The sequence below is a fragment of the Lampetra fluviatilis genome, chromosome 59, assembly GCF_964198595.1.
Source record: "Lampetra fluviatilis chromosome 59, kcLamFluv1.1, whole genome shotgun sequence".
Lineage (NCBI taxonomy): Eukaryota > Metazoa > Chordata > Hyperoartia > Petromyzontiformes > Petromyzontidae > Lampetra > Lampetra fluviatilis.
In genome coordinates, this window is record NC_136333.1 from 2,084,697 (window position 1) to 2,106,550 (window position 21,854).

The 21,854-nt window shown below is 53.2% G+C and overlaps 1 protein-coding gene across 1 annotated transcript in view; it reads left to right on the top strand.

Moving 5' to 3' along the window:
- Nucleotides 1–7,429: 7,429 nt before the first annotated feature.
- LOC144950766 (uncharacterized) overlaps nucleotides 7,430–21,854 on the top strand; it is a 29,185-nt gene continuing 14,760 nt past the window's right edge. Inside the window, exon 1 of the mRNA XM_078880848.1 lies at nucleotides 7,430–7,568. The gene's annotated coding sequence lies outside the window, so the exon portion shown is untranslated. The remainder of the gene's footprint in view (nucleotides 7,569–21,854) is intronic.

A 21,854-nucleotide genomic window follows, 5' to 3' on the forward strand; every position in this document is an offset into this window, starting at 1 on the left:
GCGATGGTATCGATGACGACGATGCTGTTGCTGATGGTGACAATGATGATGGTGGTGGTGTTGTTGTTGATGTTGTTGATGGGGACGCGAGGTGGTGCAGAGCCACGCGGGGACCCAGGTTTCGCGCCTCTCGGCCACGACCACTTATAGCGGTGAGGGGGGGGGTTAGCAGGCGAAGTTGTCAAACTTATACAATAACCACGCGCTTAATTTATTTTTTAAAAAAGGTAAAAGAGTAATACATTAAACTAACTAAGTGCGCGGAATATTTGTTTTTTAATTGAGCGAGGAACTACGCGTACGTCCGTCCGTGCGCGCGTGTGAATGGGTTCGTCCCGTGCCGGGTGGCATAGGTGGGGGGGGGGCGCACGGCCACAGCTTCTGTATAAGCAACATGAAAGTGCGACTTTAAAAACAAAACCCATTATTCACGCAGCGTGAAATAAAGTGATACGTCAACAACAACAAAACCTACTACGCACATCTCACAAGACCACCCCACTCCCTCCTCGAAAACATGCACAGAAACATATCTTCGATGTATCACTTTATTTTGACTTTGCACAATTTTACATCGGGGCTGTGGAGGAATTAAACAGCCACACTTGGCTGGTAATGGCTTCTGTTTTATTCTCTCTCTTTGCACGCCAGTTTACCGTACGGCGGATTCCTGCATGAGGACGATCGTCCGAACCGTCTTCTCTCGCGTCATCTCGCCTGTAGCTGTGGTGCAAGGCTGACAATGGCGCACATCGTTGAAGACTGCACGGTGCAAATCCACAAGCTAAATAAGACCCGATCTCAACTCTAGACATTGACCCTGAGACCCGGTCTCAACTCTAGACACTGAGACCCTGAAACCCGGTCTCAACTATAGACATTGACCCTGAGACCCGGTCTCTACTCTAGACACTGACCCTGAGACCGGGTCTCAACTCTAGACATTGAGACCCTGAAACCCGGTCTCCACTCTAGACACTGACCCTGAGACCCGGTCTCAACTCTATACTCTGACCCTGAGACCCGGTCTCTACTCTAGACACTGACCCTGAGACCGGGTCTCAACTCTAGACATTGAGACCCTGAAACCCGGTCTCCACTCTAGACACTGACCCTGAGACCCGGTCTCTACTCTAGACTCTGACCTTGAGACCCGGTCTCTACTCTAGACACTGACCCTGAGACCCGGTCTCTACTCTAGACACTGACCCTGAGACCCGGTCTATACTCTAGACACTGACCCTGAGACCCGGTCTCTACTCTAGACACTGACCCTGAGACCCGGTCTCTACTCTAGACAATGAGACTCTGAGACCCGGTCTCTACTCTAGACACTGACCCTGAGACCCGGTCTCTACTCTAGACTCTGACCCTGAGACCCGGTCTCAACTCTAGACACTGAGACCCTGAGACTCGGTCTCACCTCTAGACACTGAGACCCTGGGACCCGGTCTTAAATCTAGACACTGACTCTGACACCCGGTCTCAACTCTAGACTCTGACCCTGAGACCCGGTCTCTACTCTAGACTCTGACCCTGAGACCCGGTCTCTACTCTAGACACTGACCCTGAGACCCGGTCTCTACTCTAGACTCTGACCCTGAGACCCGGTCTCTACTCTAGACACTGACCCTGAGACCCGGTCTCTACTCTAGACACTCACCCTGAGACCCGGTCTCTACTCTAGACACTCACCCTGAGACCCGGTCTCAACTCTAGACATTGAGACCCTGAGACCCGGTCTCTACTCTAGACTCTGACCCTGAGACCCGGTCTCTACTCTAGACACTGAGACCCTGAGACCCGGTCTCACCTCTAGACACTGACCTTGAGACCCGGTCTCTACTCTAGACACTGACCCTGAGACCCGGTCTCTACTCTAGACACTGAGACCCTGAGACCCGGTCTCTACTCTAGACTCTGACCCTGAGGCCCGGTCTCTACTCTAGACACTGAGACTCTGAGACCCGGTCTCTACTCTAGACACTGACCCTGAGACCCGGTCTCTACTCTAGACTCTGACCCTGAGACCCGGTCTCAACTCTAGACACTGAGACCCTGAGACCTGGTCTCACCTCTAGACACTGAGACCCTGGGACCCGGTCTTAAATCTAGACACTGACTCTGACACCCGGTCTCAACTCTAGACTCTGACCCTGAGACCCGGTCTCTACTCTAGACTCTGACCCTGAGACCCGGTCTCTACTCTAGACACTGACCCTGAGACCCGGTCTCTACTCTAGACTCTGACCCTGAGACCTGGTCTCTACTCTAGACACTGACCCTGAGACCCGGTCTCTACTCTAGACACTCACCCTGAGACCCGGTCTCCACTCTAGACACTCACCCTGAGACCCGGTCTCAACTCTAGACATTGAGACCCTGAAACCCGGTCTCCACTCTAGACACTGACCCTGAGACCCGGTCTCTACTCTAGACTCTGACCTTGGGACCCGGTCTCTACTCTAGACACTGACCCTGAGACCCGGTCTCTTCTCTAGACACTGACCCTGAGACCCGGTCTCTTCTCTAGACACTGACCCTGAGACCCGGTCTATACTCTAGACACTGAGCCTGAGACCCGGTCTCTACTCTAGACACTGACCCTGAGACCCGGTCTCTACTCTAGACACTGAGACTCTTAGACCCGGTCTCTACTCTAGACACTGACCCTGAGACCCGGTCTCTACTCTAGACTCTGACCCTGAGACCCGGTCTCAACTCTAGACACTGAGACCCGGTCTCACCTCTAGACACTGAGACCCTGGGACCCGGTCTCAAATCTAGACACTGACTCTGACACCCGGTTTCAACTCTAGACTCTGACCCTGAGACCCGGTCTGTACTTTAGACTCTGACCCTGAGACCCAGTCTATACTCTAGACACTGACCCTGAGACCCGGTCTCTACTCTAGACTCTGACCCTGAGACCCGGTCTCTACTCTAGACACTGACCCTGAGACCCGGTCTCTACTCTAGACACTCACCCTGAGACCCGGTCTCTACTCTAGACACTGACCCTGAGACCCGGTCTCTACTCTAGACACTGACCCTGAGACCCGGTCTCAACTCTAGACACTGAGACCCGGTCTCAACTTTAGACTCTGAGACCCTGAGACCCGGTCTCAACTCTAGACACTGAGACCCTGAGACCCGGTCTCAACTCTAGACTCTGACCCTGAGACCCGGTCTCTACTCTAGACACTGAGAGCCTGAGACCCGGTCTCTACTCTAGACACTGAGACCCTGAGACCCGGTCTCAACTCTAGACTCTGACCCTGAGACCCGGTCTCTACTCTAGACACTGAGACCCTGAGACCCGGTCTCAACTCTAGACACTGACCCTGAGACCCGGTCTCAACTCTAGACACTGAGACCCGGTCTCAACCTTAGACTCTGAGACCCTGAGACCCGGTCTCAACTCTAGACACTGACCCTGAGACCCGGTCTCAACTCTAGACACTGAGACCCGGTCTCACCTCTAGACACTGAGACCCTGGGACCCGGTCTCAACTCTAGACTCTGACCCAGAGACCCGGTTTGTACTTTAGACTCTGACCCTGAGACCCAGTCTATACTCTAGACACTGACCCTGAGACCCGGTCTCTACTCTAGACTCTGACCCTGAGACCCGGTCTCTACTCTAGACACTGACCCTGAGACCCGGTCTCTACTCTAGACACTCACCCTGAGACCCGGTCTCTACTCTAGACACTGACCCTGAGACCCGGTCTCAACTCTAGACACTGAGACCCGGTCTCAACTTTAGACTCTAAAACCCTGAGATCCGGTCTCAACTCTAGACACTGAGACCCTGAGACCCGGTCTCAACTCTAGACACTGAGACCCTGAGACCCGGTCTCAACTCTAGACTCTGACCCTGAGACCCGGTCTCTACTCTAGACACTGAGACCCTGAGACCCGGTCTCAACTCTAGACACTGACCCTGAGACCCGGTCTCAACTCTAGACACTGAGACCCGGTCTCAACCTTAGACTCTGAGACCCTGAGACCCGGTCTCAACTCTAGACACTGACCCTGAGACCCGGTCTCAACTCTAGACACTGAGAGCCTGAGACCCGGTCTCAACTCTAGACTCTGACCTTGAGACCCGGTCTCTACTCTATACACTGAGACCATGAGACCCGGTCTCTACTCTAGACACTGAGACTCTGAGACCCTGAGACCCGGTCTCAACTCTAGACACTGACCCTGAGACCCGGTCTCTACTCTAGATACTGAGACCCTGAAACCCGGTCTCTACTCTAGACACTGACCCTGGGACCCGGTCTCAACTCTAGACTCTGACCCTGAGACCCGGTCTCTAATCTAGACTCTGACCCTGAGACCCGGTCTCTATTCTAGACTCTGACCCTGAGACCCGGTCTCAACTCTAGACACTGAACCTGAGACCCGGTCTCAACTCTAGACACTGATCCCGTAACCTGGTTTCAACTCTAGACACTGACCCTGAGACCCGGTCTCAACTCTAGACACTGATCCCGTAACCTGGTTTCAAACACTTGAATAATTTTGTTTTATTGTAGAGAGACAGATCTATATCGGGCGGTGGTGGCACACACGTAATCCAGCGCCGTGTAGGTAGCAGTGAGGGTTGTTGGATCGCACAAAGATGTCGTGAAACTCCTTTCCCCGTGGGTGTCGAGGAGGAAGCCGTAGCCTGGCCATGCCAGAACAAAGTTACAGCAAAAATGTAGACCCCCCCCCCCTCCACGTGTTCTGTCGGTACGGGAGAGAGTGTTGCCCTTCCTGCACGGGCGGGGGTCCTCCGGGTGCTAAGGTTTCCTCCCACATGCATAAACAATTCGGTAATTGGATGAGAACGATCTTGATGCGTCGAGGATCGCAGAACTTGGGCAATTGTTTGGGAGCGCCGGCCCACCACGTGGCCGCTAACTTGTGATTCCTCCTCGCGCCTCCGAGTTGTTCTCTCGCAGAGGCAGCGAACGCCGTGCGGCCATTGTCAGGTTGTGTCTTGCGTTCTATTCGTGCGTTCTATCCACGTTAGGGGCCGTCCATGAATGACGTCACGCACCTAGAGGGGGGGGGGGGTCAGACATTTGTGACGATGTGTGACGAGGGGGGGGGGGTTGAGAAATGTGACGTCACATCAAAATGCGCAACTTAAAATAAATATAGACAACACGTTCTACTTAATTAGACTTTTAAATAAATGTTTTCTCCTACAACATCAGAGTGCAGCGGCACATTAAATACGCACTACAATGACAATAGTTTAAAGCGATTTGAAACATGTTTATTTTTTTGTGGGGGGGCAAAGCTTTGTGACGTCATATTTGAGGGGGGGGGGGTCTGACTTTTTGTGACGCCGTGTGACGATGGGGGGGGGGGGTCAAAAATCGTCCAAAATCGCGTGACGTCATTTATGGACGGCCACTTATGGTCATTTTTATGGTCATTGACAGTTTGCCTTGGGAGCTAACCCCACTTTTCCTGAAGACGACCGCTTGTGTTGCGATCGAAACGTCGTAGTTGTTTTGTTATTCATTGTTATTTATTTTTACCCTATCTACGTGACTTTACCGAAAGACCCAAAAATATAATGATATTATCATTCAACTCTAGAATGATAATTCTGTTGAGAATTCATCCAAAGGGGTTGGACCATTTGATGGGCGGGGCTAGAAGAGGAGGGTGGGGGGGGTGGCCAATTATAAACAAGCCACGCCCCACTCCGTTGCAGCCAACCAATGGAGAGCGGTGGAGAGAAGAGGGGGGGGGGGCTCGGTGCGGGGTTTCCTAGGGCCCGTGGCAGGGGGTACCCCCCCCCCACCCCCCGAGAACCGCCTCACGCCCGTGCAGTCCATGTGAATCTAGAGGTTTTTACCTTTGGGGCATTTCTTATTAGAATATATTAATTTGATTATTCATTTTAAGCCAGAATTTTGTTACTTGAAGGTGCATTTTAGGATGATTTTATTGTCAATACATTTAATAAGTACCGGCGCTTGATTGGTTGCAAAAATGTGATTATTTCCCCTTTGATTAGCCATGGAAATTTCGTGTTATCCCATTCACTTTCAGCGTGAACGAATTTCGCTGAGGGAATTGTTACGTAACCGGCCGCGGCTGCATAAAGTGTGAACGAATGGTGTGGGTCCGCACAGGCTGAGGGGATTCATTGCAATCCGGTGCTTTAGTGATTCTATGAAGTTGGGCTCTAAAGAGCATATCCCACACGGCCTGAGGATGATGACGTCATCCAGCAGTGGATTGACCATGGCTGCTGATGATGATGGTGTCAGGATGACGTCATCCAGCAGTGGATTGACCATGGCTGCTGCTGATGAAGGTGTCAGGATGACGTCATCCAGCAGTGGATTGACCATGGCTGCTGCTGATGGTGGTGTCAGGATGACATCATCCAGCAGTGGATTGACCATGGCTGCTGCTGATGGTGGTGTCAGGATGACGTCATCCAGCAGTGGACTGACCATGGCTGCTGCTGATGGTGGTGTCAGGATGACGTCATCCAGCAGTGGATTGACCATGGCTGCTGCTGATGAAGGTGTCAGGATGACGTCATCCAGCAGTGGATTGACCATGGCTGCTGCTGATGATGGTGTCAGGATGACGTCATCCAGCAGTGGATTGACCATGGCTGCTGCTGATGATGGTGTCAGGATGACGTCATCCAGCAGTGGATTGACCATGGCTGCTGCTGATGATGGTGTCAGGATGACGTCATCCAGCAGTGGATTGACCATGGCTGATGGTGGTGTCAGGATGACGTCATCCAGCAGTGGATTGACCATGGCTGCTGCTGATGATGGTGTCAGGATGACGTCATCCAGCAGTGGATTGACCATGGCTGTTGCTGATGATGGTGCCAGGATGACGTCATCCAGCAGTGGATTGACCATGGCTGCTGCTGATGATGGTGTCAGGATGACGTCATCCAGCAGTGGATTGACCATGGCTGCTGCTGATGATGGTGTCAGGATGAAGTCATCCAGCAGTGGATTGACCATGGCTGCTGCTGATGATGGTGTGAGGATGACGTCATCCAGCAGTGGACTGACCATGGCTGCTGCTGATGATGGTGTCAGGATGACGTCATCCAGCAGTGGATTGACCATGGCTGCTGCTGCTGCTGATGGTGTGAGGATGACGTCATCCAGCAGTGGATTGACCATGGCTGCTGATGATGAATGGTGTCAGGATGATGTCATCCAGCAGTGGATTGACCATGGCTGCTGCTGATGATGATGGTGTGAGGATGACGTCATCCAGCAGTGGATTGACCATGGCTGCTGATGATGGAGCTAAAACCTGGAGGGTTTTATGACCTCTGGGTTGGCACCACGATGTGTTACCCCCCCCCCACCACTTCCATACGCAGCACACATCCCCAAACAGCAGCAGCACCACCACCGTCATTGCACGATACACCACCACCACCACTCACATCCACACACACACAGAGATATACAATCACGCTGCTGCTGCTAACAGCGACGCCAACATCTGGAAGGGGATAGCAGGCAAATTTTAACCGGCTCACGGTGACGGACATTTAACGAGAGGTACGTGCATATTAATTGCAACATTTATTTAAAAAAAAAAATATATATATAAAATATAGAACAAATACATTATTGCATTGCGGAGAGAGGCTCATGATTGTGGATGATGGTGCCGGTTTGGGGGATGGAGATGAGAGCGTCAGGGATGCGTTGCTCCAGTGTGTGTGTGTCAGTGTGTGTGTGTCAGTGTGTGTGTGTGTGTCAGTGTGTGTCAGTGTGTGTGTGTCAGTGTGTGTGTGTCAGTGTGTGTGTGTCAGTGTGTGTGTCTATGTGTGTGTCAATGTGTCAGTGTGTGTGTCTGTGTGTCTGTGTGTGTCAGTGTGTGTGTCTATGTGTCAGTGTGTGTGTGTCTGTGTCTGTGTGTGTCAGTGTGTGTCAGTGTGACTCTATGTGTCAGTGTGTGTGTGTAAGTGTGTCAGTGTGTGTGTCAGTGTGTGTGTGTTAGTGTGTGTCAGTGTGTGTGTGTCAGTGTGTGTCAGTGTGTGTCTATGTGTCAGTGTGTGTGTGTAAGTGTGTCAGTGTGTGTGTCAGTATGTGTCAGTGTGTGTGTCTATGTGTGTGTCTGTGTGTGTCTGTGTGTGTGGGGTCAGTGTGTGTGTCTGTGTGTGTGTCAGTGTCAGTGTGTGCGGGCTCAGTGTGTGTGGGGTCAGTGTGTGTGGGGTCAGTATGTGTGTGTCGGTGTGTGTGTGTCAGTGTGTGTGTGTTTGTGTGTGCGGAGTCAGTGTGTGTGTTGGTGTGTGTGGGGTCGGTGTGTGTGTGTTGGTGTGTGTGGGGTCAGTGTGTGTGTGTTGGTGTGTGTGGGGTCAGTGTGTGCGGGGTCAGTGTGTGTGGGGTCAGTGTGTGTTGGTGTGTGCGGGGTCAGTGTGTGTGTGTTGGTGTGTGTGGGGTCAGTGTGTGTGTGTTGGTGTGTGTGGGGTCAGTGTGTGTTGGTGTGTGCTGGGTCAGTGTGTGTGTGTTGGTGTGTGCGGGTCAGTGTGTGTGTGTTGGTGTGTGAGGGGGTCAGTGTATGTGTGTGTTGGTGTGTGTGTGTGTTGGTGTGTGTGTGTTGGTGTGTACGGGGTCACTGTGTGTGTGTTGGTGTGTGTGTGTCAGTGTGTGTGTGTCGGTGTTTGTGGGGTCAGTGTGTGTGTGTTGGTGTGTGTGTGTCAGTGTGTGTGTGTCGGTGTTTGTGGGGTCAGTGTGTGTGTGTTGGTGTGTGTGTGTCAGTGTGTGTGTGTCGGTGTTTGTGGGGTCAGTGTGTGTGTGTTGGTGTGTGTGTGTCAGTGTGTGTGTGTCGGTGTTTGTGGGGTCAGTGTGTGTGTGTTGGTGTGTGTGTGTCAGTGTGTGTGTGTCAGGGTTTGTGGGGTCAGTGTGTGTGTGTTGGTGTGTGCCGGTGTACATATCAATGTGCGTATTTCAGTGCGTGGGGAGCGATGGGGCAGCGGTTAGCGCGCGCTGCGCTGCAAACCCGGCGACCCGAGTTCAATTCCCGCTCACGGCGACGATTATCCGAGCCGGTCCTGGGCCTCCCCTAGGTCGACTCAGCCTCAAAATGAGTACCGGGCGTGGCGCTGGCCACCCCAGAGGCGAGTGGTGGTGGGTGGTGGTGGTGGTGGTGAAATCTGCGTCTCTGTCAACGTGTCGACACGACAATTCGTCTTCGCACGGCTGACGTTGATGCTGATTTAGTGGAGCAACAGGCTTGCGATTTGTACATTTGGTTGGTGTGCCATGGTGTAAGCGGATCGTTGCTGCTGTCATGATGATGATGATGAAGATGATGACGACGACGGTGCCAATCTTCTAGTCAATCGGACATTGGAGTCCCTCAATGGTCTCTCTCATCTCTTCTTCTTCATCATCATCATCATCTTCATCATCATCTTCATCATCATCTTCATTATCATTATTATTCGCAATCGAATGTAGCGGTCCAACCCTGGACGCGTTGGTGCGTGCGGCTATTTGCCACGTGCAATGCCCCCCCCCCCCCCCCCTGTTCAGCATGCTTCTGATTAACACGACGTAGGAGGCTTTCGCGACCAATATCATCCATAATAGAGGGTTTATTTGGGGGGGGGGGGTGGTAGGATCGCGTAAATATATAAATGTGTCGTTAAAACCCGCCACCACCCGACACAGCCAAACTAGTAAGGGTTGTTACGTAAACAAGAGCATGCCAATTCGTCACTAGTACATTACAACATACCGGTTTTGCTGTGCTAGTGACGAATTGGCCACGTTCTGTTTACGTGACAACCCTTGCTAGTTGGCTGTGTCGGGTGGTGGCGGGTTTTAACGACACATTTATATATTTACGAGATCGAACCCAAAAAAAAACTCTATTATGTACAGCGTTCTTCTGTTTGCCCATTCAGAATGATGATTCCAGGCACTCTATTGAATGTTACGCAGCAGTGCTATCTATGCCTGTGCTGTAATAACGAGGCACATCATTTACGCACAGCATAGACCGTAGGCTCACAGATACCCATGCACATAGACCCATAGACTGACGCAAGGCCGTAGCCATGGAGTCAACATTGGGGGGGACCAAATCTTACAGGGGGCCCCCCCCCCCAGAAAAAAAATCTAAATTTGAAAACGAATTTCCTGCCTAAAATATTAACAAAATTCACTAACACATGGGATAGACTTTTAATACAAATTTTAACAATGATGTCTAATAGTGTATTGTATTACATTGCTCTGTGTTTTTATTTTTTTATTTTTTTGTTTCATTACGGATTAATCAAGTACAACCCAAACCACAATCATATAAACAGAATTTTGAGCATATTTGAATATTGGGGGGGGATGTGTACCCCCTCAATATATATTATAATTATAGCCTTGGACTGACATACACAGATACCCAGAGAATCGCACAGAGACCCATAGACACGCACCTTTCTACGTGCTATGAAGAGTGACCATTGCACAGAACGTCACCCCTTCTATTCATATACTAGCTGTACTTCCCCGGCTTTGCCCGGGACTTGGATCCACCACGCCCGGCCGCCTTTGTCTCCCCAGTGGCGATGTTCACACACCACACCAGTTACTCGTTTGAGGCTGAGTCGACCTAGGGGAGGGCCCAGGAGCTGGTTGAAATAATCGTCACCGGTGGTGGCCGTGAGCGGGAATCGAACTCGGGTCGCCGTGTTTGTAGCGCAGCGTAGCGCTAAGCACTACACGACAATGCGTAACGCTTCCACATGCGCGGGTCACATGACAGATTTGACGTCACAGCTCAATTGCCGTGCAAAAGATATATGCATTATTGAGCTCCCCCCCCCCCCCGCAAAAAAAAACGAAAGTGTATTTTTATAATTTTTGCATGGTGTACAGTCTGGAAAGTACCCACATGGCAAATTAGAAATTTGTTGCATGTCGGGAAGTACGCTAAATATTTTAAACAGACACACACATTCACAACTTTGCCTTTTATATATATGGAGATATTTTACTTTAAAGGCGAATCTGTTAAGATGTTTTTTTATTCCAGATTGTTTACATCTACGTGCTACTACTGGTACAGCATTGTGTATGTTCATACTCTCTCCTAGGGGTCGGCACGGTTTGGCTCAAACCACCAAACCGCGGTTTGAACCGAACCAAATCGGTTTGGTTTGGCTCTGTTTGAACTGGTTCGGTTTGGTTTGGGGCTACGAAAACCGACTCGGTTTGGCTCGGACAGGGTGGAACCGGCTCAAACTAGTTTGGTTCAAGCCAACTTAAGAGGTTTGGTTTAGCTTAGTTTGGTTTGGTTTTGGTTTGGTTTGGTTCAGTCGTCGCTGGTTTGGTTTGGATTGCTCAATTTGAAACCAGTTTGAGTCGGTTCAAACCGTGCCGACCCCTACTCTCTCCCTAGGTGCTGAGCAGCAGTAGTTAAGCCCTTTGTATGAGAGCAAAGTTCCTGTTCAGGATGTGGAGCGCATTGTTTGACTCAGTCTGCAATTGTATTGGCTACAACTGGGCAGACAATTGCCGGAAACACGAAATTAGCCCGCAGGAAATTCTCACCATTCACTGCGAAACAATCTAGGTTAGTGAGGCCAACCTAACGATTCCAGTTAATGTATGGGACACTCATCAATCCACCGCTGGATAGAAATGCCTTCCCCCCCCCCACGCCTTTCACAGTTGACGTGAGCCCCAGTTCAAGGAATTCAATTTCCCGTCACCAAACCTCTTCCCCTACTTCTTCATAGCCCGGCAACCTGGGCCACTTTCAGGCCTGGAGGTTCCCGGTCCAGTTGCACCGCATGCCACACTTTGCCCTTTTTAGTCACGTGGGATGTTTGACCATATTTCGTGCTGCAGGTTGGTGAAGATGGGGGGGGGGGTATGTAGGTGTGTTGAACTTCTTTTGCACCGTATGTAACCAACCGTGTCGGGTACCGGTGTGCGGATATCACTCGCCACATTCCGGGCAGCAGAGATTAAGGAGGGGACGCTCGTTTCACGGATACAAATTTTTTTTCACACGACGCAGCGTGTCGCCGCTATTAGCCGGAGAAACTTGCGGAGTTTCCAGGGACTGTCAGAGACGCGAATGTGCCAATTTTCACGACTTCGCCAGACATTGAAATCAATGTCGGCGTGGAATTGAGACCCGCCGTTTGAGCGCGAGCGAGCGAAAGGAAAAAAATTGAATCAGCTGTCACTAAAGATGAACATTTTTTTAATATGATCTCATTAACAAATTAATGTCGCTGCCATACATCATTTTTCAATTGTGATTTTACGTAGCAGTAATAATAAGAACGGTAATTATGCCCCTCACTCGTAGATGAGACCCTTCCAACGCCGTTGTTAGTCATTTTGGGCTATTCGGTCGGAGCCTCACCACGCAGTTCTTCGCAGGCTCGGTGAGAGGGGTCGGGGGGGTGCACGTTGTGGAATTTGTAAAACTATTTTTTTTTATCAGGTAAGGCCCATTAAGCCTATACAGCAGAGGTGTGGACTCGAGTCATGTGACTTGGACTCGAGTCAGACTCGAGTCATGAATTTGATGACTTGCGACTCGACTTGGACTTGCATAACAATGACTTTGTCCCACCTATGAGATGTGGACTCGAGTCATGTGACTTGGACTCGAGTCAGACTCGAGTCATGAATTTGATGACTTGCGACTCGACTTGGACTTGCATAACAATGACTTTGTCCCACCTCTGCTATACAGCTCTTTTTTAGAAGCGACCCGGCCTTTCACAAATGATATCTCTACGAAGTGGCTTATCGTGTGAAAATGTATAGCAGCCAAATACTCTTAGACGCATGCTGCTAAATGTGAAGGGAAAAATCGGAGGACAGCGGAGAAAAATCCACGCGACCCACGTGGAGCGGGACACGCAAACTCTAAATATACAGGCGTCAGGGTCGGGATCGGAACTACGACCTCCTGTATACCAGGAGAGGCAGTCAACATCTTGCCACCACGAAGGAGACGTAGAAAAATCCAGAAGTCCACGGGGAAAGAGACATGTAAACTCCAAATATACAGGAATCAGGGCCGGGATTGAACCCACAACCTCTTGTATACCAGGAGAGGCAGTTAACATATAGCCACCTTGGAGGACTCGGATAAAAATCCACGCAACCACGGGGAGAGAGGCATGTAAACTCCAAATATGCAGGCATCAGGGTCGGGATTGAACCCACAACCTCCTGTATACCAGGCGAGGTAGTCAACATCTTACCACCGCGGAAGACTCGGAAAAAATCCACGCAACCACAGGGAGAGAGGCATGTAAACTCCAAATAGACAGGAATCAGAGCCGGGATTGAACCCACGACCTCCTGTATACTAGGCGAGGTAGTCAACATCTTGCCACCACGAAGGATCTGGAGAAAAATCCACATGTCCACGGGGAGAGAGGCATGTATACTCCAAATATGCAGGCATCAGGGCGGGGATCGAAAAGCCAGTGATTGATGGAGCCTCTTGAGTGGTCTCTCTCGCAGCCGCTTAATCGAGTCTGACTCACATGTCCGCGATGAGCGATGATGTCACCAGGTTCATTCAAGGAAACTTTCACACGTGTAGCCCATGAGCTTCGAGCAGATATTTCACTCGGTCAGTCCGCACCATCCGAGGTGGCATCACTTTCGCGGTTTTAAATTTCTTTATTACATGTGTAGTGGTGATACGCGCTGGGTGTATATGTCGTGTGCCAGCGCGTATGTACGGGTGTGTGTGTGGTGACGCGCGCTGACGGGGAGGAGCAGGCGTCAGTGCGCGGGTGGGGGTAGTGCTGCTGATTGGCTGTGTGCCGGTGACGCGCCCAGAGGGAGTGATCGGGTAGCAGCGCGGTGTGATTGGTCGGGGAGTGGAAACACGCGCTGAGCGGAACCGGATCGTAGGGATAGCGCGTGGGGATTGGGTAACTGAGGAGCGGTGCCGACGTTGAGGTCCGCATCCGCTCCGTCTCCCGGGAAGAAGGGGTATATAAGGTGATGCACAGAGGAGCAGGGGCAGAAGTGGAACCATCTAAGAATGAAGACGAAGGTGCAGAGATAGAGCCCGGAGAGGAGAGTAATGGAGAGTAGAGGAGAGTAAGGTATAAGTGTGTAGCCAGCGAGAGAGAACGGTCTACACGAGCTGAGTAATGTATAGTGTGTAGCCAGCGAGAGAGAACGGTCTACACGAGCTGAGTAATGTATAGTGTGTAGCCAGCGAGAGAGAACGGTCTACACGAGCTGAGTAATGTATAGTGTGTAGCCAGCGAGAGAGAACGGTCTACACGAGCTGAGTAATGTATAGTGTGTAGCCAGCGAGAGAGAACGGTCTACACGAGCCGAGTATGCATACGGTGTAGCCAGCGAGAGAGGAAGGTCTACACGAGCCGAGTATGCATACGGTGTAGCCAGAGAGAGAGATGCAAGGTCTACACGAGGCGAGTGGAGAGTGTAGCAGAGGCGCAGAGTCTACACGAGGCGAGAGAGGAGTGTAGCCGAGGCGCGGAGTCTACACGAGGCACAGAGAGCCGGCAGCACAGAATCCAGAGTCAAGAGAAGCGCATTGTGAAGAAGAGAGGCCACGCGTTGTATTGTTACAAGTCAAGATTTAATAAAAGAAGTGTGTTCCCGTCAAGGAGTTTCCTGCCGTCATTTTCCAATACTTCATCTGGCGTCAGAAGTGAAACGGGCTTCCAAGTATGGAGACGAGGAAGACCCGTAGGACCCACGGGATTGACCGCGAGGAAGACCTGGACGACTCGGGGCCGCTGGTGGCGGGGGGTGAGGAAGAGGACTTGCCCACGCTGCAGGGTCCGTCGACGGCGCCGGCCGAGCGACCGGGGACAGACGCCGGGCTTCGTGAGGCGCACTCCCGACTGGCGGAGCTGCTGCTCGCCGCCGCGTCCATCTTGGCGGAGATCAGCTCGTCGGGAGGAGCGGGGACGGTGGGGGACATTTTACAAGGTCGCCCCGCAGATTCCCGCCAAAACGAATGGGGGATTCCCGCCATTGCGCCTGGGCCTACTTTTGGCGGGAACGGCGAGCGCCACGTGGTGGTGGGTTCCCAAGCGCGCGCATCGACGTCATCAGCGCGCGAGGGGGTCCGCCATCTTACGTCTGCTGCTGGAGCCGCCATCTTAGACACCGACGGACAGGCGGAGAGGAACCACGAGGCGGATGACTTCATTTTTCAGCAGCGCCTGCCCACGTTGTCAGCCTTCAAGGCGGAAGGCGGAGACTGGGGCCAATTTCAGCGAAGGTTTTTGGCGCATCAAGAGATGTCAGCGTGGTCCGATGCTACGGCGCTGCGGGCATTGCCCGCCATGCTGGACGACGACGCGCTCGCGGCCTTCAGGGCTGCACGGAAGTCGGACCGCTCCACGCTGAAGGATGCGCTGGGTTTGTTGGCCAGGGTCTACGGGCCTCCCTCTACGTGCCGCCATCAGTTCTACGCAAGACGGAAAGCGGCCACGGAGACCGCGCTGGCCTATCGCACGGCGTTGCTGGCTCTTGCTGATGCTGCGTTCCCTCGGATGGACGAGGAGGGCCAAGACGCGATGGTTTTGGAGCAGCTGCTCAAGTTGGCGCAGGACCGGGGGGTCCCTATCAACACAGCTGACGAGATTGATATTTCTTCTTTGAGAGTCGCCACGAGTATTCAAGCGCACGAGGCCCTGCAACGGAAGCAAGGCGTTGGTTGCAACGCTGCTGTCGTCGCAGCCCCGGGTTTGGTGGTCGCCGAACCCCAAGTCGTCAGCCCACGAGAGGAGGCGTTCGCCACGGGACGACCAGGGGACTGGAGGCCGGGGGCCCGGTCGCCTCTGCGATCGGGCCGAAAGTCGGAGCAACCAAGATCTACTCCGACCCTCGTCACGTGCTATAACTGCGGCCTCCGGGGCCACGTGGCGTCCGGGTGCCGCGCTCCGCGGCAGCGCGCCATGGGAGCTCGGCTGGACGACGACCGAGAGCCCAAGTCATCTCTACAATCCCCGGCAAGTCGCGGCACCTCACACGCTCGGCCTGTTTATTCGGCACACATGGGACGCCGCGTTGCGGCGGAGGAGGGCCGGTTAAGGTTCGGGGATTCGGTTCGGCGAGGGGGGTTCGGCCGGGACCAGGGAGACATTGAATGGGCGGAATTGGGGCATAGAATTGTGGCTGCTTCGGCGGGTTCGTCCGTTGTTACGGGATCTATTGATGGGGTTGAGATTAGGGTGTTAGTGGACACGGGGGCATCGGCAACTATTATATCGGACCTCATTTATAATATTCTTCCGGTCCAATGTCGTCCGCTGCTTCCAGTGGATGTGCCATTTTACGCCGCTAATGGGGGATCGTTGGGCATTATCGGTCAGGTTAGGGCGTCCATTTGCATTGGAGATATCAAATTGTCGGGACCCGTTTTCGTTTCGTCTTCTTTGGCAGTTCCGTGTCTTTTGGGCACTGACTTTTTGGCTAAAATGCCCATTAAAATTCTTATCGATCAACGATGCATTGAACTGCCATCGGGTCGCCGGATTTCATTTTTGACGGGCCCTACTGACATTCGGACGGCGTGCGCTACGATACAAGCGGTGGCGACGCAGACAGTGCAAGTGCCCCCGGGTTCACAGATGTTGATTCCCCTCCGGTTGCGGAAACCATGGGTGAGGGAGGCTTCGGGACAGAGTATGCTTTTGGGTCCTTCTAACAAGGCTGTCGGGGGTCTTGATTTATCGGTGGCTCACACTTTGGTGCGGGCTGACAGGGATCCGTTTGTGATGGTTTTGAACGCGGGGTCGCGACCAGCTGTCATTCCGCAGGGCACCGTGCTGGCTCACGCGGCGCAGGTCCCTGGGGATGATGGGTTGGTTGCGCAGGTGGGCTCGAGCCCCGCGCGGAACGTTGAGCCAAGGGAAGACCTTGAGTGGGTCCATTCGTTATGTGCCGCCTCGGACGATTTGTCGGCGGCGCAGTTGGGTGCGCTGCGCGAGTTGCTCATTGAATTCTCTGATGTATTCAGTAAACATAAGTATGACATTGGGTGCACGGATTTGTTGCACCATCACATTGAAACGGGCGATGCGGCGCCGGTCAGGCTAAATCCCTTCCGACTGAGTCCCGTGGAGAAGGAACATGTTCAGTCAGCTGTTAACGATATGCTAGAAGCCGATATTATTTCGCCCTCCTCTAGCCCGTGGGGAGCGCCTATTGTGCTGGTTAAGAAGCAGGACGGGTCCCTGCGATTCTGCGTTGATTTCCGTCGCCTGAATAAGATCTCTGTGGCTGACGCGTATCCGCTCCCCAGGATGGATGAGTCCCTCGATGCATTGTCTGGTGCGCGATATTTTTCGACTCTTGATTTGTTATCGGGGTTTTGGCAGTTGCCGCTCGACGAAGAGTCGAAACCTAAGACAGCATTTCGGACTCCAGGGGGGCTGTTCCAGTTTAACCGGTTACCCATGGGACTTCACTCCTCTCCAGCGACGTTTCAGCGACTTATGGAGCTGGTTTTGTCGGGCTTGCAGTGGGATACATGCTTGATTTATATGGACGATGTCATTGTTTTCAGTAAAACGTTTGAGGAACACCTCCGGCGATTGAGAGGGGTGTTCTTGCGAATGCGATCGGCTAAGTTGAAATTTAAACCGGCCAAATGTCACCTCCTTCGTAGGTCCGTTAGATACTTGGGTCACATTGTCGATTCTTCGGGGATCTCCACCGATCCCGCGAAGACGGATTGTGTCGGTTCGTGGCCGACACCTACGTCCGTTTCCGACGTGCGTAGTTTCATCGGGTTTGCTTCTTATTATCGGCGGTTCGTTGAGCACTTCGCCACTATTGCAAAACCCTTGCACGCTCTAACGGCGAAGGGAGTGAAGTTCAAATGGGGACCGGAGGAGGAGGCCGCGTTTCGCTCCCTCCGGGACGCCTTGGTGGGTGCCCCACCCTTGTGTTATCCCGATTTTGCCAGTCCCTTTTTGCTGGACACGGATGCTAGCAACACGGGCATTGGGGGGGTGCTATCCCAAGTCGTTGGGGGTGTCGAAAGAGTTGTCGCCTACGGTAGTAGGGTGTTGTCTCCGGCGGAGCAGCGCTACTGTGTCACCCGGCGCGAGCTGCTTGCCATTGTTTTTTTTGTGCAGCAGTTTAGGCCATATCTTTATGGTCGTCACTTTACAGTCAGAACGGACCACGCGGCGCTACAGTATTCATTGAGGGTCGCCCAGCCCTCGGGCCAGTTGTCGCGGTGGTTGGAAGTCCTCCAGGACTATCAGTTTACGACTACGTACCGTAAGGGGTTGCGACACACGAATGCCGATTGCTTGTCGCGGTTGTTGCCTTGTGATGAATGCGCGTGTTTGTCGGGATCGGCGCGCTGTAAACCGACGCTTGCGGGGGAGATGGGGGCACTGGCTGCGACAGCGGGCGCACCGATCGGGGATGATTCCACTGCCTCTCAGGGTCGGGACTCGCTGCTCTCGCTGTCGCTCAGCGAATGGGGCCGCCTCCAGATGGTGGACAGCTCGCTGCTAGCATTGCGCCGCAAGGTTGGGGGTCCCGAGGGGGACCAGGAGCGTACCGGCTCCTATGTACTTGAGCGGGGCGTGTTATTGAAATGGGACAGTTTGTCCCGGCGGAACGCACTCATGGTGCCTTCCGCTGTGAGGGGGAGGGTTGTCTTGGCGGCACACGAACGCCTCTTGCACTTGGGAGTTAACAAGACGCTTGCCCTGCTTCAGCGTGACTATTACTGGCCGGGAATGGGAAGTGATGTGGTGCATATTCTGAAGGGGTGCGTTGAGTGCGCCAGGCGTAAACCACCGGCCGTGGCAACTAATCCACCGCTGCAATCTATTCAGGTCTCGCGTACCAACGAGCTCGTTGCACTCGATATTTTGGGGCCCTTCCCAGTCACGCCGAGAGGGAATAAATATTTGTTAGTGGGGGTCGAATACTTTACCCGATGGCCTATGGCGTGGCCTCTCGCTAACCAGTCGGCAGCGGCTGTGACGGATGCCTTCGTCCAGGGCTATGTCCTGGACAAGGGGGCTCCCGAACGCCTGCTGACCGACCAAGGTAAAAATTTTTCGAGTAAATTGTTGCAAGAGGTGTGCGATCTGTTGGGTACCAAGAAGGTGCGTACCTCCCCGTACCACCCGCAGACTGACGGGATGGTGGAGAGACTCCACAAAACCTTGACTTCCATGCTGTGCCAGCAGGTGTGCGAGGCACATGTAGATTGGGACCTGCAGGTCCCGGGAGTCCTTGCCGCGTATAGAATGGCCCCCCATGCAGCTACGGGGTTTTCCCCATTCTATTTGATGTACGGTCGGGAAGCTGACCCGCCAATAGAAACGCAACTTGGCCTGTCCGCTCCACGAACTAATTCTAATTTGGCAGAACATATTAAGTTTAATATTCACAAGCTGACAGAGGCGAGGGAGGCCGCGCGGCTTAATTCGCGGGCTCGCCAAATTGCTAATGAACGGTTGCGGACACGGAAGGTGTCCATGCACGAATGGAAACCAGGTGACAGGGCCTGGCTGCATTGCCCTCAGGCACCCTTGGCTACGTCGCCTAAATTGTTGAGACCGTGGAGGGGACCCGTGGAGGTCGTGCGCGTTGCACGGCCCCAGTGCGTTCAGATAAAGTGGGGAAAGCGCCGGTGGTACGTTCACCCCTCCCGACTGAAACCGTTCTCGCCTCCATATGGCCTCCCCTTGTGTCGTGATGGCCGGGCGTGTGACGTGACCGGCGACCCAGAGGGGGAAATGTCTCTGCCTGATCCACACGTATTTTCGCCTGATCTGCTCCCAGGTGTCTCGGAACTGACAGCTGCCGATCACCGGCGGCCGGATCTCCGCGGCGGGGCCGGCCCTTTCAGGCCCGTTCCGCGCCGTCTGGAGCAGCCGGAACCGCCGGACGGTCGTCAGTGTCCCGCCCCATACGATGGACCAGCCAGACGGACTCGCGCCAGGTCGTGCTACTTTGCATGACCTGCCTCGTGAGGAGTCGGGGCAGTTGGAGCGCCTCGTCACTGCGTGTAGTCGCAGGGACGTGGGGCGCGTTCGTTTCGAATTTGCTCGTATCGTGTTATTGTTGACTTTTCGGGTTCATTGTCAATCTGTACATAGTTATTCTTGTTGTTGTTGTTGTGGTGTTATGTTACGGGGCACACTCGGGGGGTTACGGGGTTTTTTTTTGTTGGTTGTCGTTTTATCGTCGCGGTTGGTTGTTGTTAGCAGCCGGGCCGGCTGCGAGCTATGTGGGAGGGGGTGATGTATTGGTGATACGCGCTGGGTGTATATGTCGTGTGCCAGCGCGTATGTACGGGTGTGTGTGTGGTGACGCGCGCTGACGGGGAGGAGCAGGCGTCAGTGCGCGGGTGGGGGTAGTGCTGCTGATTGGCTGTGTGCCGGTGACGTGCCCAGAGGGAGTGATCGGGTAGCAGCGCGGTGTGATTGGTCGGGGAGTGGAAACACGCGCTGAGCGGAACCGGATCGTAGGGATAGCGCGTGGGGATTGGGTAACTGAGGAGCGGTGCCGACGTTGAGGTCCGCATCCGCTCCGTCTCCCGGGAAGAAGGGGTATATAAGGTGATGCACAGAGGAGCAGGGGCAGAAGTGGAACCATCTAAGAATGAAGACGAAGGTGCAGAGATAGAGCCCGGAGAGGAGAGTAATGGAGAGTAGAGGAGAGTAAGGTATAAGTGTGTAGCCAGCGAGAGAGAACGGTCTACACGAGCTGAGTAATGTATAGTGTGTAGCCAGCGAGAGAGAACGGTCTACACGAGCTGAGTAATGTATAGTGTGTAGCCAGCGAGAGAGAACGGTCTACACGAGCTGAGTAATGTATAGTGTGTAGCCAGCGAGAGAGAACGGTCTACACGAGCTGAGTAATGTATAGTGTGTAGCCAGCGAGAGAGAACGGTCTACACGAGCCGAGTATGCATACGGTGTAGCCAGCGAGAGAGGAAGGTCTACACGAGCCGAGTATGCATACGGTGTAGCCAGAGAGAGAGATGCAAGGTCTACACGAGGCGAGTGGAGAGTGTAGCAGAGGCGCAGAGTCTACACGAGGCGAGAGAGGAGTGTAGCCGAGGCGCGGAGTCTACACGAGGCACAGAGAGCCGGCAGCACAGAATCCAGAGTCAAGAGAAGCGCATTGTGAAGAAGAGAGGCCACGCGTTGTATTGTTACAAGTCAAGATTTAATAAAAGAAGTGTGTTCCCGTCAAGGAGTTTCCTGCCGTCATTTTCCAATACTTCACATGTACGCGGCCAAGAACAGTGCATGATGCGATGACCGTTTGTAATGAGTGGGGATATCAAGTAATTCGCTCACACTTAGCCCTACAAATAAACTGGTACGACTAAAGTTTTGCTCTCTTAGGTGGTAACCAGTGTCTTATTTGGCCCATGTGTAGTAGGTTCCAGGAGACTTGGACGACGTAGTAGGAGGCACACTTATTTATTAAGCACAAAGTACATAACAGGCCGAGATGTACGACACTTGAAGGGGTATCGGCCCCATCACCCGTATAACTGGGAGATCAACACTCTATCACACGGCTAGCCTACTCTTAGGTCCTCCACTACCGGGCTAGGGGAGGCTAGCTAACCCAGCCCTGGTTAAGCTGGGATTACGGCACCCTGAGTCCCCAGACCGGCTCTTACAAGAGCATCGGCTCTGGGCTCTCGGGGCCACGCCACTGGCTCGGCCTGGTCGGTCCTGAGAAGGACGGCGAGCCAGGGGAGTCCCAGGGCCTATCTAGCCGGTCTTCTTGCTTCGCTGGTTTAGGCTGAACACTGAACCCCGAGCCCTCCGGCTCACCGCCTTGTATAGCAACTCCCCCACTGAG